Here is an 18,151-nt window from a genome sequence, read left to right as displayed (position 1 = left end):
TGCCTTAAATGTCTACATTTGCCTTTGAAAATTAATCTTAAATTTATAAACCACTGCAGTTTTTCACTTTCTTTTTCTTTCACACACCATGTCTTGAAGGAGCGCAGATCCACTTCTTGGCATAAATCAGGATGATAGTAATGCGTATGTGTTTCTCTATCAAAGAAAGGGAAAAGATTTTCCAAGAGTCCAAGGCAGTAGGAAACTGAGAAGGAATTTGTACCATTACCACTGTAATGTACTATCTTTGGTACGTTACAGTGATAATGGTACAAATTCCTCCTGTACCATCTTTGGCAGATTACAGTGCCCATACAGAAAGGTATGCAGGTAGTCTCCATGACTGCAACAAAATTGCAAGAGCTCCAGGGGAAGAGGGGGGAATGTTTGCCACTGTCACTGTGCCACATGACCAAAATATGCAAAAGACACTGTGCAGCGTTAGTCCTCCAATAAATCTATCGGTCATGTGCTAAGCCTGGCTGGATGTCAGAGCTTTAACCCAAAATTGTTCTTTTTAAATCATGTTGACATTATATTCTTCTGCAGAAAGGAACATTTCTCTCTGATTTTTTGGTATTAGCTTGTCTTTCCTTTGTATGTGTGCAGCTCAGATTATGACGGAGCCCTGCCCCATATGGTGCTCTAAGCTTTACTAAATTGATTACAATTAAAATAGACAGTTCTTTGACTGATCCTCTTTTCTTAAGTAGAGCTAATGCAGATTAGCTGTCCATAGAAAGAGGCTTTAAGTATCCAGTGCAAGAGAAATCTCGTATTAAGCATTAGCAGTGGCATCACCATGTATCACCATCGCCATTTAATGTGTCATGCTGTTTGACAATATAATAAAAATGAGCAACTAAAAATATACTTCTGTGCAAAAACATGTAAGTTTTAACTCTCTCACGTGCATTTCATATGTGCTGACTCATTGAATGGCAGTTCAAACTACAGCAAGGAGTAAGCCTTGGGTGTCTTTCTGTCTAAGAATGAACACAGTTGTATATACTGAAAAATTAGGCTGTCTACAGAGCCGTAAATTTTAAAGTTCTTAACTCCTTTTCAATCTTAATTTTGTTTCTAAACATATCCAAATACATAAAATGAAAGAGATGTGGAATATTAGAATTACTATTGAGACATGACAAAGTCTCATAGTAGAGCATGACATTTTTCACAACTACATTCCAAGACATAAAAAAAAAAAGAACCCAGAGCATGAGCATGCATAAATTAACCAACCACAGGACTTTCAGAAATACATTTCTTAATTTTGAACAAGGCAGTTTTATTCTGTAGTTTGACAGAAAACTCATGGTCAAGGAAATAATTTCCAGCATAAGCAAGCAAATGAATAGAATTTGTACAACTTAGTATATAAAAACCACCAAGGTTTGTATAAGACAAACTGTTTACATAAGAAGCAGATGGATGCAAAGGACTGATTGATAGGATACTTTAAGTGAAATAAACAGTAACCTTGCTTCATTGTGATTAGTCCTTACAGAACAGATTGATGAGTATCTCACTAGCTGTTGAAGGCGCAATAATAAATGCCTGTGGAATTTATGCAATTTACAAATCCACGCTCTACAAGAGGTTTTTTTTAAATATTAATTTGCTCATCTTCATTTCTCCTCCAGCGACTCAGAGCTTAGACTACAAGCTATTTAAGCCCTCCAAAGATATTCCTAGATACAAGACTGAAGGCATGAATGAAGCCAATGATAGCAGAAAAGGAGCATGTTTTGATTCTTAATGTTCCCAGACATGAATACTTGAGAATTACTGAGACATCACAGAAGGGTTATTCAAGCAAAATTAAGCAGTGGAATGTTTGTCAATGCTTCTGTAAGAAATGCATTTGCTTAACTATAATCTAATTTCTAGATGAAAATTTGGCCTAGTTTTGGGAAAGATTCTCACTCCCATATAATTTCATTCTTTATATATTTCAGTATATAAAGAAGTCTATTAGCTTTTAAAAACTACACAAAAGTATGCCTAAAAAAATGTTTTGTAACCATTACTTTCTTAAGAAAAAGGATCTTTGATGGATAATTCTGCAGAAACATAGGTATTTAATTTGATTGATACATACTTGATACTCCACTGCCTTTTAGGGACAGAAGGATGTTAAGAACATATTGAAATAAATGCAATGGCTAAACTTGGTTGGACTTCTATCAGTATGTGAGAGTAACCATGACAGGCATTACATCAATAATACAGTACCTGCTCATGTTGAACTGGAAGGAAACACTTTTTCAAACTGGTTGTACATGGAAGATTTAGGTCTGACAACATTTTATCTCAGCTGAAATTTGGCCAGGAGTATTAGGTTAACTATCTTGTGCCAGCAGAAATTACATTACACCAGTTGTAAAGATTTTTGGGTGAAGACTTAGACATCCTCCTAAATTATTTGTCAAAGCATTTTGACAGTAGCCTACCTCCTACAAGAAAGTACTGTAGCATGCTGAAACGCAACTGCAGTGTCCAGTGACTTGTAAGGATGGCAGTCTTTTTAGCAGTCACTACACTGTATCTATTACTATGCAGCACACATGCCACACACTGTACACTCGGTATTCTAATTTAACTCCCATGCATTGCAGGAGTATCGTTTTCAAAAAGTGTTTGCATGTGGCAAAGAGTTCTCAGAAGCAAGAACAAGCAAGCCAGCAACTGTTCTTCAGAACACACAAATTTTATTATGGCAAACAACAACAGCAGTTCAGAAGCCAAGAATACATCAAAGATTATTATACCATCTGGTATTTTTAGAGATATTTTTATTCAAATTTAAAAGCATATAACCCCCCTGTCCCCCCAAAGAAAAATCCTACCTCATCTTCCTTTTTCCTTAACATAACCTTCTGTCTGAGCAACAAAATGCCCAGCAACAGTACTCTTTCATGCTAATGGTTTAAACTTTATAACATTATAACTGGTAAAGAGTCCCTGCTGAGAGAAGGGATTGTGACAGATGGCACAAGATACTGCAGTAATTTTACTGACAAAGCAGTAAGCATGTGATAGAAGTTCAAAATCTATTCAATATATTCCAGCTGAAGCAAGTTTAACAGGCATTAAAGCAGAAGCTGGATAGTAATGTTATTCAGAAAAGAGAAGTTTTCTACACCATTGAAAATACATGTATGGCTTTTTTGTTTCTGTTTTCTGGATGAAGGCTTAAAACTCCCCTTTGGGAAATGAACAAAGGGCCAGTTTACAAGTTATCTTCATATGCTAGAATAGGATTAAGAGGCCTGAAGTAAAACTTCAGAGCACTGAAAGAACAGGTTATTTAAGGTAGCATAATTGGTAGACATTGTGGACTTCACATAGGCAAATGCTTCAAATAGTTCATCCATTTAAACCAATACTGAGAAATCCATACACTTTTCCCGACAAATCTGAATTCAGCTTGAAGAGACAATATATCACTAAATTTACCAAAATTCTTTCATTAAGTTGTTAAGTCTTTATGGATAATTAAATGTTCACGGATAAAAACAATCACGTGTTCATACCAAAACGCTCTTGTCCAGCAAGTGGGAACTTAATCAAGGATGATTGCATCGGCTCCCAATTCTTCTACAATCCTTTTGCGTGACCTTGGGAAAGCCATTTTACCTCTCTGTTTATGACTTGTCATTTACCTTCTCTACTCCCCTTTGTCAATCTTGTCTATTTAAAATATACAAGTTAGGGATCAAGCTGTAATGAAAGTAATCAAATCCTTAGAAGAAAGCTGTATGAATTATTGAAGAAAGAAAATAATACAGCAAATGATTGGCATGCTAACAGCTGCATTCAGTGGCATTTTACACAATACCAATATTTGTTATCTTAAGCAAAAGCTCCCACAGTAGCACTTCAGGGGGAAACACACAAACTTTTATAGGGACCACAAAGTAAGGACCTAGGCACCAGGACAACAGGAAGGATTTTATTCCAGAACTGTTTAATTCTATTTTAACTCTTAGGTGTTTTATTTAATAGATTTAGGGAGGAGGTTAAATCTCAAAGATCTATTTCTTGCCTGTTCTTACAGAACTGAGATGCACTTTCTGCTTACCAACCAGCTGTACTATACTTTTGTGCACTACCAGAGCTATAAGCAAGTCTATTGTTTGAAAGAGAAACCCACTGAGGGATCATAAAAGACACCTAACAACCTAGAAATAGTTTGACCGCATGACCATCAATGATTATTCTTATAACCTTGCACAGCGAGGTTAAGCAATGGTGATTGTTCCTACATAAATTGGAATAAATACCCAAGTTCCTCCCCACTGGATTTCCTGAGCAATTTTTACTCCCTCTCCATTTTTAAATGGTGCCCTTAATTGTTCCCACTATTTTTGTCAAAGTCTAGAAGGACTGTAATCAGAATCCTTCACTGTCACTACCATTCCTTTACTGAAATGTTCTGATTTTATGAGACATTTTGTTCTCTTCACACAATCCTGTGGTGCTCAGTCATCCTTGGAAGCAACCACAGATCAAGACAATCGGGTGTCAGTTTTTCCCAGTTCTCAGCATACCTAATAAAAGATACCATGTCTTCTTGCAAACCTTATACCCATCAGAGTATAATACCTCTATGTCATGGTTTAGCCCCAGCCAGCAACTAAGCACCCTGCAGCCCCTCACTCACTCCCCCTGCCCCGATGGGATGGGGGGAGAGAATCGGAGGAGTAAGAGTGAGAAAAACTCCTGGGTTGAGATAGGGACAGTTTAATAATTGAAATAAAGTAAAATAGTAATGATAATAATAACAATACAATAATGATAATAATAATAATATACAAAGCAAGTGATGCACAATGCAATTGCTCACCACCCACCGATTGTCCTGAGCAGCGATCGCTGCTCCCTGGCCACCCCCCTCCCCCAGCTTATATACTGAGCATGACGTCATATGGTATGGAATAGCCCTTTGGTCAGTTTGGATCCACTGTCTTGGCTGTGCCCTCTCCCAGTTTCTTGTGCACCTGGCAGACAGAGCATGGGAAGCTGAAAAGCCCTTGACTAGCATAAGCAGTACTTAGCAACAACTAAAACATCAGTGTGTTATCAGCATTCTTCTCCTACTAAATCCAAAACACAGCACTATGCCTGCTACTAGGAAGAAAATTAACTCTATCCCAGCCAAAACCAGAACACTCTACTACTCTGGCAGCCATTAACAGCACGTTAGTAAATAGTTCTGTGGCAAGTTCTAAGCCAAGAAAAGAGGAGGAAAGGAGCACTGCATTGACTGGGTGCTTTTTTTTGAGCTTGCTTAAAGGCACCATCTACTAACTGTGAAGAAATAACACCCCTTGGGGGTGGTTAGTATAGTTTAAATTGTCAAAGTTCGCTTGGGGCTTTTTCTCTTAGTTGCCAGAATTCCTATTCCAGCACATATTTCAGTGACAGAGCCTATATATTTCCAGCATCCTTTTATTCCAGCTAAACCAACACAAAAATACAGTTTTCTCTACTGTTTCAGCTCATTCTGCCTCCTGTTAAAATTGTTCAAGCATATGCAACACATGGAACCAAGACTAGCTTTTTGCCCTTTGCCTATTTGGGAAACTGAAATTGCTCCAAACTAAAGTGTACTTTATTTCAAATGTCAGTTGTGTCCTACCAGCTCCCTCATTCCATTAAGCTCTTTGCTAAATCATTACTAGAAAAGGATGATAGCCAGAATGTTCTGTCTCAAAAAAGTAAGCTATTATATTGAAACAAATGTTACTGAAACAAGAATTTAATGTCTGGACTTTTGCAGGTAGAATTTTACAACAATTTTAACTTTTTGCAACACTATAACTTTCATAGTAAATCAGGTGGGAAGATTGAAGTGAAAAGCCTTCTACTTAAATGTAAAATGTTAGCGATTTACTTTGACCAAACAAAAGTTAGATCTGCTCTGGGTAAGATCTCACTTCAAGAGATGAAAAATAAAACTAATTTCCTTGTTCATTTGTCACCCTCATTTTGAAGTTGTCTCATAAAAGGCACTCCCACCTCAAATATTACAGTACAGTTATAAGCCTATTACTTATGATGTTCAAGATCTACAACCCATTCAGATGTTGTACCTAGAAAGTCAGCCCATGAGCACTGAGGGATGTCTTTGGAACATGATGTTTTAGCTTTTCAACATCCAGCAAAGCAGCACTTCAGCCTTAGCTGAAGCTGTAGGTGAATACAAAACCAAACAGGTTTTTTTTCATATTCAGATATCTTCTGCATGTATATCCCCCGATATCCCCCATAGATGAAATTTGTAAAAGAAACAAAAACCTAACAGTTTGTAATTCCACAGCAACGTGCATTATACTTATGTGCAAGTAATCCAAAGGAACATTTACCCCAGTCCTCTATGTTCACCACTGCTTCTTCACCTCTACACTTCTTATACTGTACAAATTTTCTTGTGATGAGGATTATCTGAAGATAGGCTGTTAAGAAACAGTACTTTTAAAGGATTCAAAAGTCTTTGGAGATGCAGATCACATACCTGAGAATAGCAGAAATATTACTGCAATCAACTGAAAAAAGAGAAAATCCAATGGTTATAATAAAAGAAAAATCTTCTCCTAGTTAGAGCAGCACAGCTGATAGTTTGATTCCAGAAACCAGATTGTTTAAGAATTATTAAAAAGATAACAAAATCAGTTAATGCTAATGTTGATCACAGCTAATTGGCTGTTTTAGAAATTATAGAAATATTCATCAAAATGCAAGTAAAAAGGATATTTTTCAAAATTAATAAAGATACACATTAAGAAGAAGCAAGCAGCCCGAAAACAAAGACGTCGACAGGATCCTTAAGGAATATGAATACACTAATAGTGGCAGATAAGGCTAATGCTGCTGAAGGCCCGAATAAGTTATTTGCTTTAACAATCATGAAAGAATTTGGAGGACATCACTGAGACCAAAATACATTTTCATAGGGAGGGTGACATGGTGAATGAAATCTGAGACAGTTTTATTATTCCAGAGCTCACAGAATAGTTCAATAATTAAGACAATGAAAAGCTGACATTGCATCAGTTTACAATGAGAATAACAAAAAAGCTGGGCACCCCTAACTTGCTCTTTTCCAACAGGAAAGATGATACAACAGCAGAAACTAGAAGATGACAGTATTGCATTTAGACCTATCAGAAACAAAATGGCTGAGCTGCTGGCTAAAGTAGTTCCTCACTTCCTAGCATGGAGGACAAGAAGATTGCTTGTGTTATTTCTACTCTTTTGAGAGATATCATAGACCTCACTTATCTAGCTTCTAATAAATTGGCTTAAAAACTAAAAACTATAATGACTATTTGCTGACAGACAAACAGCAGGAATGAGCCATGTTCCCTGCAGGCCACTGTCAGCCACACGAACTTTATCAGAGTGACTACACAAAAACCAGCTGGCAGGATCTGTTCAGGCTCACAGAAGGCCTTTGACAGGGTTCTTCAACACAAGTCTGTTCGAAAACCCAAATAACCATATGATAAAAAGCAAAATACTAGCTCAAAACCAGAAACTGTCCAGGGGATATAAATTAAAGAAGGAATAATTTGTTTACTGTCAGTATGGCTAAAGAACAACAGTAATGCCTCAATATCCTGTATAGCACTGTTTTCCTTGGCAATCTGAGAGAAAACATGAAGATTTCATAATATTTGGCCAGCTTATTCAAAAAGATGGATCATCTGGAATAGAGTTGGTAAGAAGCATCCAAAGACACAGATTTGTGGTTTCATTAGGTGGATTTGACCATGTCCTACACAGGGAAAAGCTGTTGGGCCTGTTCCTCAAAAACAGGCTGTGGAGTTATGCCGCTATTGCTGAAGAGACTCCTGACAAGCTTTCTCTGATTGCCATGGCTAACGTGTCTAATTCTGTTTCCAAGCTGCATGCTTGCCAAGTCCATCATAGATTCATACACCTTATCTCCTGAATAAAGGAAATGTTCAGGTAAGTATAGCTAATTTATCATAATCACAAGATTAATTTTAGGCAAATACTAGATTTTCTATTGAAGAAGAAAATTACTCCTGTTCTTTTTGTGAATGAGCAAGGTCATCCAGGAGGCACCTTTCACCTGCCAGTCTTCTGAATCACAATGTTGAGTTGGATTGGTTTGAATCCCACAGGCCACTTTTTTTTTTTTTTTTAAATAAAATGGAAAAGCTTTCCATGCACATTTCAGCATGAAAGCCATATAACTCCATATTCTTTCTACCGATTGCAGCGCTTAGATAAGAGAAGCATCTGCTAGAGCACAAATACTGCAGAATAATCTTCTTTGGGTTAACATTCTGTATTGCCATTATGAAATGGGTTTTTTTTTCTAACCAGATAGCTAGAATAAAAAATTTAAACCAATCTAACATACTATGATTAAATATTATGATTAAATGAAGGAGAAAATTAAGCTAAGACCATACAAACCTCAAGGCTTCTTCAGCATCCATTCCCTGTTGTAGGTGCAGAAGGAGGGACTTGTCAGAGATGGGAAGAAATTGAAACTTTCCACATACTCTTGGAATATCAAAAAGATCAGATATGACTATGTGCAGTAAATGTAGCTTTCCATTACATAACAGTAAAGTACTTTGCACTGTATGCAGATGAGATATCTAAATGGATTATAATTTTTCGCAGTATCTATCAGGGTTTTTGTAAGATGCTCACTTCTAGTGGGTGAACAGCAGAATCACATAGCACAAAGAAGGTATGGCTGGTTCAGTTCTGCTGTTACTATTAAATCCTTTCCCAAATAGAGACTTCAGGTCACTAGGCCATAGGTCTGTGGGTCCTTATGCAAAGCTAACTTACACACAAGAAAAATATCTGCATTCATCATGCCCTCCCGTATTTTGTAGGAAGTGTTCAGGCTATGAAGACTGCCCCATTTACCTGTCCAAAGTTACCGCTGTTTTGGTGGAAAGCACCTAACAGCTTTGCAAGGTCAGTTGTGAAGTTCTATCTCTTGCTGTGAACTGGTGTTTTTCAGTAGCTAAATATTTTCTAAGGAAGAAGACTCAATGCAAATCTGCAATGGGTATAGCTATCCTTCACTCATTTTCATTCTTTCCCTTTGTTGGAAACTTGCCGTACACTTTACTACTCATCTTTTTCAGTAAGAGTACTCTTTCAGCTAATGACATTTTATCTGTGCAGCACGCTGGTACGGCTTTCACTTCTGTGCCATAATTTGAAAGACCTAATTGTGTCTTGATATATGAAACTGTCTACCTTTACAGGTGACGGTACTTTTTATGTCCGCCCACTTTTCCTGTTTTTTTAATCTTGATTTAGTGCGTTTTTAAAAAAATAATTTTAAGATGTGTTACAGGAGGGAAGGAGGACAAATACAGTACTAGTGCTTAACGACATTATCTTTACAGTCTTACCCACAAAAATGACTGAGGTAACTCAGAGGAATCAGGAAACATTACAGCAGAGCCCTCACACAGGTAAGTGATTTACACAAGTGGAACATGCTGTACTGCCCAGCGGACTGGTTTACTTGAGGTTTAAATTGTTTGTGTAGAGATGTTACACCAGCGTGTTTCCCATCTGAAGCAAAATGCAAGAAAATAGAGAGCCTCTCCATAGTGAGCTCACAAATTTAAACCAGCCTCCTTTGCCTGTTGCTATAGTAACCAGCTGCAGTAAGTACTTGGCAGAAATTTCAGGCACAGGCTATATAAATTGTTTATGTAATCATCTTTTATATGCAGACAGATCTCTGCCTTAATAAAAAGAAGTCACTGTATCACAGGAGAGAAGTGTGCTTTACTGGCTGCATTAGTAGAACAGATGTAATACATGACTCTAGTATGAATAAAGCAAGAGACTGAATTTTCACTATGAATTTTTAACAGTTATGGCACATCATTACTCTAGGATGTATCTGTTCTGGGACGTGAAATAGAGCATTCTGTCTTTAGGGCTGTCAGTCAAGCACATCAGCCAGCATTAAATTCACCTGTAAAACATCTAGATTTTTGTTCCTTTTATACAGTAAATATTCTCAAAAATTACAAATATTTTTATATAATCATAGAGTTTAAAGGAAATAAAAGCCCTGTTAGAGGGACATCTACAATCTGGAGTGAAGCCTTAGGAATGTCCTCAGAATGTATAATATTCAGTCAGATATGACCATTGTGTCTGTGAGGAGAATTTGAAATCTGAAGTCCCCTATGGATATTTTTTTCCCCCTCTAAAAAGTTGGATTGCTTGTAAAAATGGATATACTCAAAATCTGTAGACCCTCCTGCTTTAATCTAAGATGATGCAAAATAGGAAAGTTGTAGCTACTTCCCCTACACCTGAAATGCAGTTTTAACCTCTTTTCAGCATTGTAAGAGAAGATTTAAAACAACACACACTAGAAAATAAAACGTCTAATGAGAGCCTTAATTACAGAAAGGCATAGCATCTCACTACTTTACACCCAAGATGTGATTAATACAGTCCAAAATACTATTTTCTTATGGATTTGAAAACATCTAAGCAAGAGAAATTATGATTTTAGTCTATGTTAATTCTAAGCACCTTACTAACTCATCTGAAAATATAGTCTCACAAAAGAGAAACGTATGTATAGCACAAAAAGAGAAAAAGCATGTATGGCATTTTGGTAAGATATGTCAGAGTAGTTCTGCATTCATTTTTTCCTACTTTTGGCTGAAGCATTTCAGAATAAAATTTAGGATAGAGAATTATGCATACCAGGCTAAGCTTTATTTTTAACTCTTGACATCATTTGGCATTACAGTAATGGATTTAGTATAAATTTAGATCAAACTCTCTTGAAACAATTTGCTTTTGGGACAGTTCACCCTCCTATTCTAGTTCTCTACACATTTGGTAGCATAACTGTGTTTCGATGGCTTTTCTTCCACTATTTGTTTTTTCCCCACTTACTGACACACTTCCCAGATTAGAAGCTTACTAACTGTTAATGATTTCATCATCTATCATTTAATTACTTGTATTTCTTTTAAAAAAAATTCAACTACTGCACAGGTCAAAAGGTTGTCTTGCTGCTTTCGTTAGCAAGTACAGGAACTCTTCACAATCCACTAGCTGACTCCAAAAGTGTTCTCCATTTCATTAACCAAATCATACCCAACTTCCATTGATAAACACAGTAGCATGCATTGATTAAGTATGTCCATATTTAAGGAGGCAAATCAGCCTGCTTTCAGCTGATTAAAATTTTTCCCAGTTATTCATTCTTCTGGTCTGACTCTTTTGTCTGTCTCTTCAGTGAGATGCTGTGGGAATTCTGTTAAAATCTATCTTTTTCTCTTCCATTTGAAAGCACCAATTCTTTTCCCTAATCTAAGAGGTGGAACATTGCCAGGAAAAAAAAAAAAAAAATCGGATTTCTACTATATTTCATTGCATTTGTACCTCCTAAAATACTCTTAGAAGCTTTTTGCCTGCATTTGTGTTAAATGACCTGGGGATGTGTTTTCTCCCTTAGTGATTTGATTAGTTGGTTTCCACTCTGAATAAGCATTTATATGTTTATCTGACTGTAAATATATATTCTGATAATTTTATTTCTGATAAATAACTCACTTAGGCTGTAGGAGCTTAAATTTGCACGGTTCTCCCTTTTTTAGAGAAAAAGTTAAATATTTAGGGGGAAAAATACAGATTATTTTGAAATCATCTAAGTATACAGTAGTAAACTACTACCCAAATGTCATGGAGGGAAAATAAAGGAAACAGTGACAAAAATCCATTCAGTGCGTTTCCAATGGATTTGTATGATGAAAAATTCATTGCAAAATATTTTTCATGAAACTTTTTTATTTTTTTTCATTTCCTAAAATCATCCTAACTAGAAACACTTCACACAAACATTATGATGTTTTCACAAAACAGAGCACTGTTTGGTGAAAGTGTGGTTGCTTTTGCAGGGCAGGGGTAGTTCGTGTTTGGTACTGCCATTCGCAGTACATCTGTGCCGGGCCCTGGCTGGCTGGCACCTGGGGCATTACCAGGTTGCTGCTGCTCAGAAGCAACGTCAGTGCTTCAGGTGCCCTCTCCACTGTCAGCACCAGCTGCTGCAGGAACCGGGGGTCTGCCAGTGCAGGAGTGAGACGCGTCTTCACCACGTGCTCCTCAACACAGCAAATATGAGCAACTGTGGGGCAGTGAATGGTCATTTGTGTGAGCCACCCCATGTTAGAGCGTGCAACAGTCAATAGTACCTCTTGCTTAAAACCAGAGCTTCTTCCCCATAACAAAACAAAAGCTTTTCAAGTATATATTCTTTTGCCAATTCGCTACCTGGCTCTCTTCCTCCTCCTTACCTTGTATGTGGCTGCTTCTAGTGCCCTGCTGTTATGGAACTTTGAAATGATGAGCTAGAAATGGATCTGACCTACTTGTGGAAGAAGAAAAGGAAGCTGTGAAAACATACAGACTACACAATTAAAAAAAAAGAAAAAAGAAAAAAGAAAAAAGAATCAGCAGCATTTACCCTACTTGCGGGACTGTTAATGCATAACAGGTAGGGAGGAAATACTGAAAAATGCTAGTAAATGTCATAGCTATGTTCCACAACAGCTTTCTAAGGAAAATAGCCTAGCACAATGTTTTCAAATCAAATCAATGGTTATTCATGAAGTGTTGCAATCAGCGTCATGTTTCTGATCACATGGCACCACCCTCCACTCAAACCGGTGCATCCTTAGAACTGGCTATAAAGATTGAAGATCACAGATCACGTTATTTTAACACATGCAAGGAATGCCACTTTTTACTGCTGATTTTTGCATACTGTTTTTTCCTGTCCAAAGAAACATGTTTTCCTTCTATTCCATTATTTTCCTTTTACATTTGCAACTAATCTACATAAAAATATCTTGTCACCCCTTCCCTAGTGTTTCTACTGAACATTTATTGCAAGATCCTTCAACATACTGTGTTTAAAGTCCACCCTTTTGTCCCTCATTTTCCTTGTAAAGTAAGATTTGATCTTACTGTGTTCTGAATGCAGGACTCTGACAAATCTTTACTATGGATTTCTTGTAATTTAAACTTCACCTTTAAAGCAAATTTTTTATTTCTAACCTTTAAAGATAAAGAGTCTCCTTCCTTTTCAGTTTTTAAAATCTGTTCCTTTCTGCCTCTTTGCTAATACTAATTTAAAACCTGAGGGTTTTTATCTTTTTCTTTATGCCACTGAATGAGTTTTTTCCCTGTTAAGTTATTTGTAAAGTTGCTATAAAAATAAAATAATAATTCATCCTATACTTCAGATGTAACTTCTGAAACACTTTACTGGCTTTATGTGAAACCTGTGCTCCTAAATAATTAAGGTACTTAACTCTAATGCAATCACATTTTAAAAAGCAACATGATAGAGTAAGGCCAGACTGCTGTTTCTGATAATGACCAATAGCAAACAGAGAAAAATAGAATTAGCAATTTTATACAAAGTTTTGTAGAAATAGCATTATTACAGTTGCAAAACTAAGAGAGTATGTTTCCTTGTTAGAAGATACAGCTTAAATTAAGCTGGCTATCCAACCTGTAATGAAATTATATTCTAAGAAGAATCCCAACATCACATGAAATGTAATACAAGGTGGATTCTGAGAATGCCTTCCACATTAGCTATTTCTGAAATTAGGTTGGGATGAGAAACGGTGAATTTCACCATAACAGAGGGCCCTTATACATATTATTGGTGTCATCCATGTTCCTATCACAGCATTTTATGTACTATAATATACATTTATCAGAGTGAAAAATAATTTCCTCTATGCATTTACTATTATTTCCCCATAACATTAGAGCAGTCTTAGATGAGTTTTCCCACTAATATAGCATACAGACAAAGAAAATTCTATACAGCACTAACAAAATAATTATTGGTTCATTCAAATTACTCTCAGTCAGTGAAGGAAGATAAACACAGATTATGTTTAAATTGAAAACAGGAAACTAACATCCTCAAACAGTAGGAATGATCAAAGTTACCTTGCATTGAAATGTTGAAATTGATTTGTCATTAGGAGTAAAAATACAAGTACTTCATATACCTAATGGGAAAAAACAAAATCAATGTTCATCTGTGTGGGTTTTTATGGCAAATTCTTTATTGATTTGAAAGAAATTGCAATTTAAAAAGTCAAAGAGATTAATTTACTGTATCACTTAACTACTATTCAGCAAACAGCAAGAGTAAGACTGCTGTACACGGCCAAAGAGAAATAAAAATTATCGTAATGGAATGTCCATGTATAAATGGATACACTGAAACAGCAACCCAAATCTGGTTAATTCAGCTGCTTTCTCTGAATTTAATTATTCTAATTAAAATCATCAAGCATCTACCTGCCACGAGACAATTACAGGCTTGCTTCTTCATATCCAAAAGAAAATACAAAGCTTCACAACTGAAAAGCAGTCTATTACTACAGGATACAATACTAAAAAGAAAAACATGATTGCCTATGAAAAGCCCCCAAGAATGGAAATGGAATATGACAGACATATTTGAGCAGTATATACTTGAGGCAGTTGTGTTTTACAGTATGTTTCCACCTAATCAGGTAGCACAAAGGAAGGACTTTAAAGACCAAAAAAGCAGTGAGATGCAAGACAAATGCCTTCACACCTCCTGTCGACCCATTTTAAGGCCAAAAGGTTCTTGCTTTTTATCCCTATATTTCAAACAAGTCTAAAAAGGAAGAGATCCTTAAGTCCTTAAAAAAAAGAACAAAAATAATCAGGAGTTCTGTCTGCCCCCAGAATCAGATAGCAACACCCAGAAACAGGGAAAGGATGGCACACTCTCCTAGGCTGCTTTGTAATTCAAGATCCAATCTTGCAATACCTTATTCTTTTTCTGCATGTTCTATCTTGCTTTCTGTGTCTTGTATCACCATGAGTATGAGGCAGACTTTTTGAATTCAAAAAAGAGTAACATAATACAAAAGCCATAGCTGTGAGGTGGTCATGAACCCCAGAGATGCATGAACATGAGTTTGTAAACAAGTATCAAGGCCTGTGAACAGCATTAAACACATAATCAGAATTACACAACCACTGGTGTAGCCCCTCAGAGAGCTTAAACAAGAAGCAAGTCATATGTCACCATCATACCTTTAAGTAAATCATCCACATTTTCATGTTACCTTCCTCTGTCTATACACGCACATCTAAGAATTCAAGTGAAGCATGAAAATGTATTATGTCGCCCATATAGAATACTCACTTGGTACAAACAGTAGCAAACTTTAATTGCAGATGGGCTCAAACTTAAAGAATGTGTTTGAGACATCCTGAAGAGAAAACAGAACCTGAATCTCATTTTAGGAAGTATTTCTAGAAGGACTTGCCTCAAAACAACCAAGTCCAAAAATCCAGAAGCTTTTAGATAGAGGAATGTTAACTACAGGAAAAGTGGAGATGCCAGCACTGCAATATCTTGCACCCCACACAGGGAAAAAAAAAAGTGTATCAAGCTTCCTTTTTATGTAAGTGCATTGCACTTTGAAATACTAATTTCTACATTTATAGAATCTGCTCCCAGGCCCTAATGACAATAAATTATTGTCTGCTACTATTATAAAGTGTAGAAACTAGGACAAACTGAAAGACATCTTTGAACAAATGAATAAGGCAACGCCCCTGCAACATAGCATCATGGGGTAAAAAGGAAAAGTATTTGCAGGCTGCAAAGAGTGTCTGAAGACAACAGACAGCTTGACATGCAGTTATGCACAAATCTACATTGGCACAGCTGTAGGTAGGAGGTAAATAGACTCAGGTATTGGAAATACCTTCCTAGAGTCATGAAACATTGTTTATACTTTAAACACCATTATGGAACCAATATTCCAGTCATGATCTCATCACTGTTTCAGAATTAACAAGAAAGGGCTTGGAAAGCTTTAGAAGCACTGAGCATTAGCCCACTTCATTTCAAAGAAAAGGTACACTGCCAGCCAAACACGAACTTTAACCTGCAGTATTTCTCTCCCAAACTGCAGTAGGCACATTAGTGAATAGCATTTCCTTTAAAAATAGCTGCACAGGGTGACTTTGTGAGGACAAAGAATGTGCTAATGTGATAAATACCTGTGACAAACATGTTTCACACTACTAAACAAGCACACCAAACCTGGAGAAAAGTGTTTGAACAAAAGGGCGTGTTTTAAATAAGCTTTTGAAGGAAAGATCTGAAAGACTCTTTGAGGACTCTTAAGTAAAGTGGTACTTCTGTTATACTACCACTTTCAAGTTTTAGTTTTCTGCTGAGATTAAGGCCTTACTAGAGTGGGTTAAGACCACCCAGTCATTTACCAAAAATTAAAGTGCATCATACAGTGTGAGTGACTGAAAAACTGCAGTCTCCAGACCACAAAACATGCCGGTGGACCTACACAGGGCAGTAGTCAATCACAGGAGTCAGCCAAGAGCAACTGGAAACAAGCATGATGAAGCAGCTGAAATTAGTCTGAACGCTTCGCTGATGTTTCTGTATGAGCCACAGAGATGAAAGCGTTTGTAAAAAGGAGGAAAGGGTAACCATTCCTGCTAGAATTGGATGATCAATTCACTAAGTAAACTAAGAAATCTGCTTGTCTGTGTGCATAAGGAAGAACTCTGAGTCGAGGAGCTTTTCAGAAAGTTAATCTCTCAGTACTGAGCACTAAGATGTCCAACACCTCCAGCCTATTACCCTGCACACGTGACATTGAGAAGTGCGTTGTTGAGTTGCCTCAATGTGTGTCAAGATCTGGCCTGTTACACGTTTCAGTGATGTGAGCTTTGTCTTCCGAGGCACTTGTAATATTACAAGTACTTGGACCGAGATGTTAGGAGCTGCATTGAAATGATATCTACTGGACATACACATTAATCTCCGTTTCCTTTTTTTTTTCCCCCCCAATGGATCAATACAGTGGTTAATTTATATGCTATCCTCTAACCCACCAAAATTACTAGCCTTCTCCATCTTCCTTTTTTTCTAGCCTTTCTTTTGAATTAAAAAAAAAAACCAACATGAAAAGCAACAGGTGTCATCTAAACTGAGCCTACTCAATCACAGGGGTTTGTTTTGCTTTGGTTTTTTCCATTAATTGGGCCAGGGCAATCACATTTTGTAATTGTTCTACATGCAGCTCTGGCTGAAGGTTTGGCCTTTCATTACAAAATCCCAGATTGGAATAACTATCCTCTCCGGTAAGTTTTGGTTTGTTGGGTTTTTTTGTTTGGTTGTTTTTTTTTAAATAAGAATGGAAGGTTGAAGTTAAAGGGATGCTATTAAAAGTGCAATTTGGAGCCACATAGCACTAAAATGCCTAAGCAAAATATATTTTGCAGATCCTGCCTTAGCAGGGGCAGAGGTACGTCTAGAAACAGCTCTAACATCTTCAGCCCTGACATTCACTTTTAATGGCAACAATTACCTCTATTTACAGTCAGTGTCATTTTGACATCTTCCCACAGAGCACATCTGCAGCTTTAGAATTGCTAGCTCAGATACCTATGACAACGTAGCCAGGCGGCATAGAGATCTCTGAGGCCTAAGATCAGTCCAGGGCACTGGGTATGGAAGCAGTACATAGCTAAACTGCAGCAGCTACCCTGGCTGCAGGTATATTAAAAAGTGAAAACAATGCTCCATCAGCCAATTCACCAGGAGCTATAATTGCAGATTTGATTACCTACAGCCACCAGCCAAGGAACCTTCCTAACATCTGGGCTGTCACGTTTCTGCTTGCAGTGAGAGTCAAGCTCACAGGAATCAGGCAGGCCATTCCCTAAGCCAGCTCCTCCACCCTCAGCTCACACTCCCAGGTTTTCAGTCTTTGCAACAGCAATTGCAGGCTATGAAGTTCCTTCTCACATCACTACGCCTGCACCTAATCAGAAATGAGGATAGGACGCGCTGCTAGCTTTCTAGCAGAAGACAAGCCACTATTAACTCGTGTAAGAATGAGCTCAGCTAAGTCTTGCCCTCCTTACCTTCCTGTAGGCATTGATCGATACTTTTTGTCTGCTATTACTCCTTATTCTGCCTTAACAAGTTCAAATATGACTCTAAAAAGTGGACTTCCAGATACACCAAAAAGTTTTTAAGGAGCTATAATCTAGC

This window comes from Pelecanus crispus, chromosome 8 (genome assembly GCF_030463565.1).
Source record: "Pelecanus crispus isolate bPelCri1 chromosome 8, bPelCri1.pri, whole genome shotgun sequence".
Lineage (NCBI taxonomy): Eukaryota > Metazoa > Chordata > Aves > Pelecaniformes > Pelecanidae > Pelecanus > Pelecanus crispus.
The sequence above is the reverse complement of the archived record's forward strand: the minus strand, read 5'-3'. Positions refer to the sequence as shown.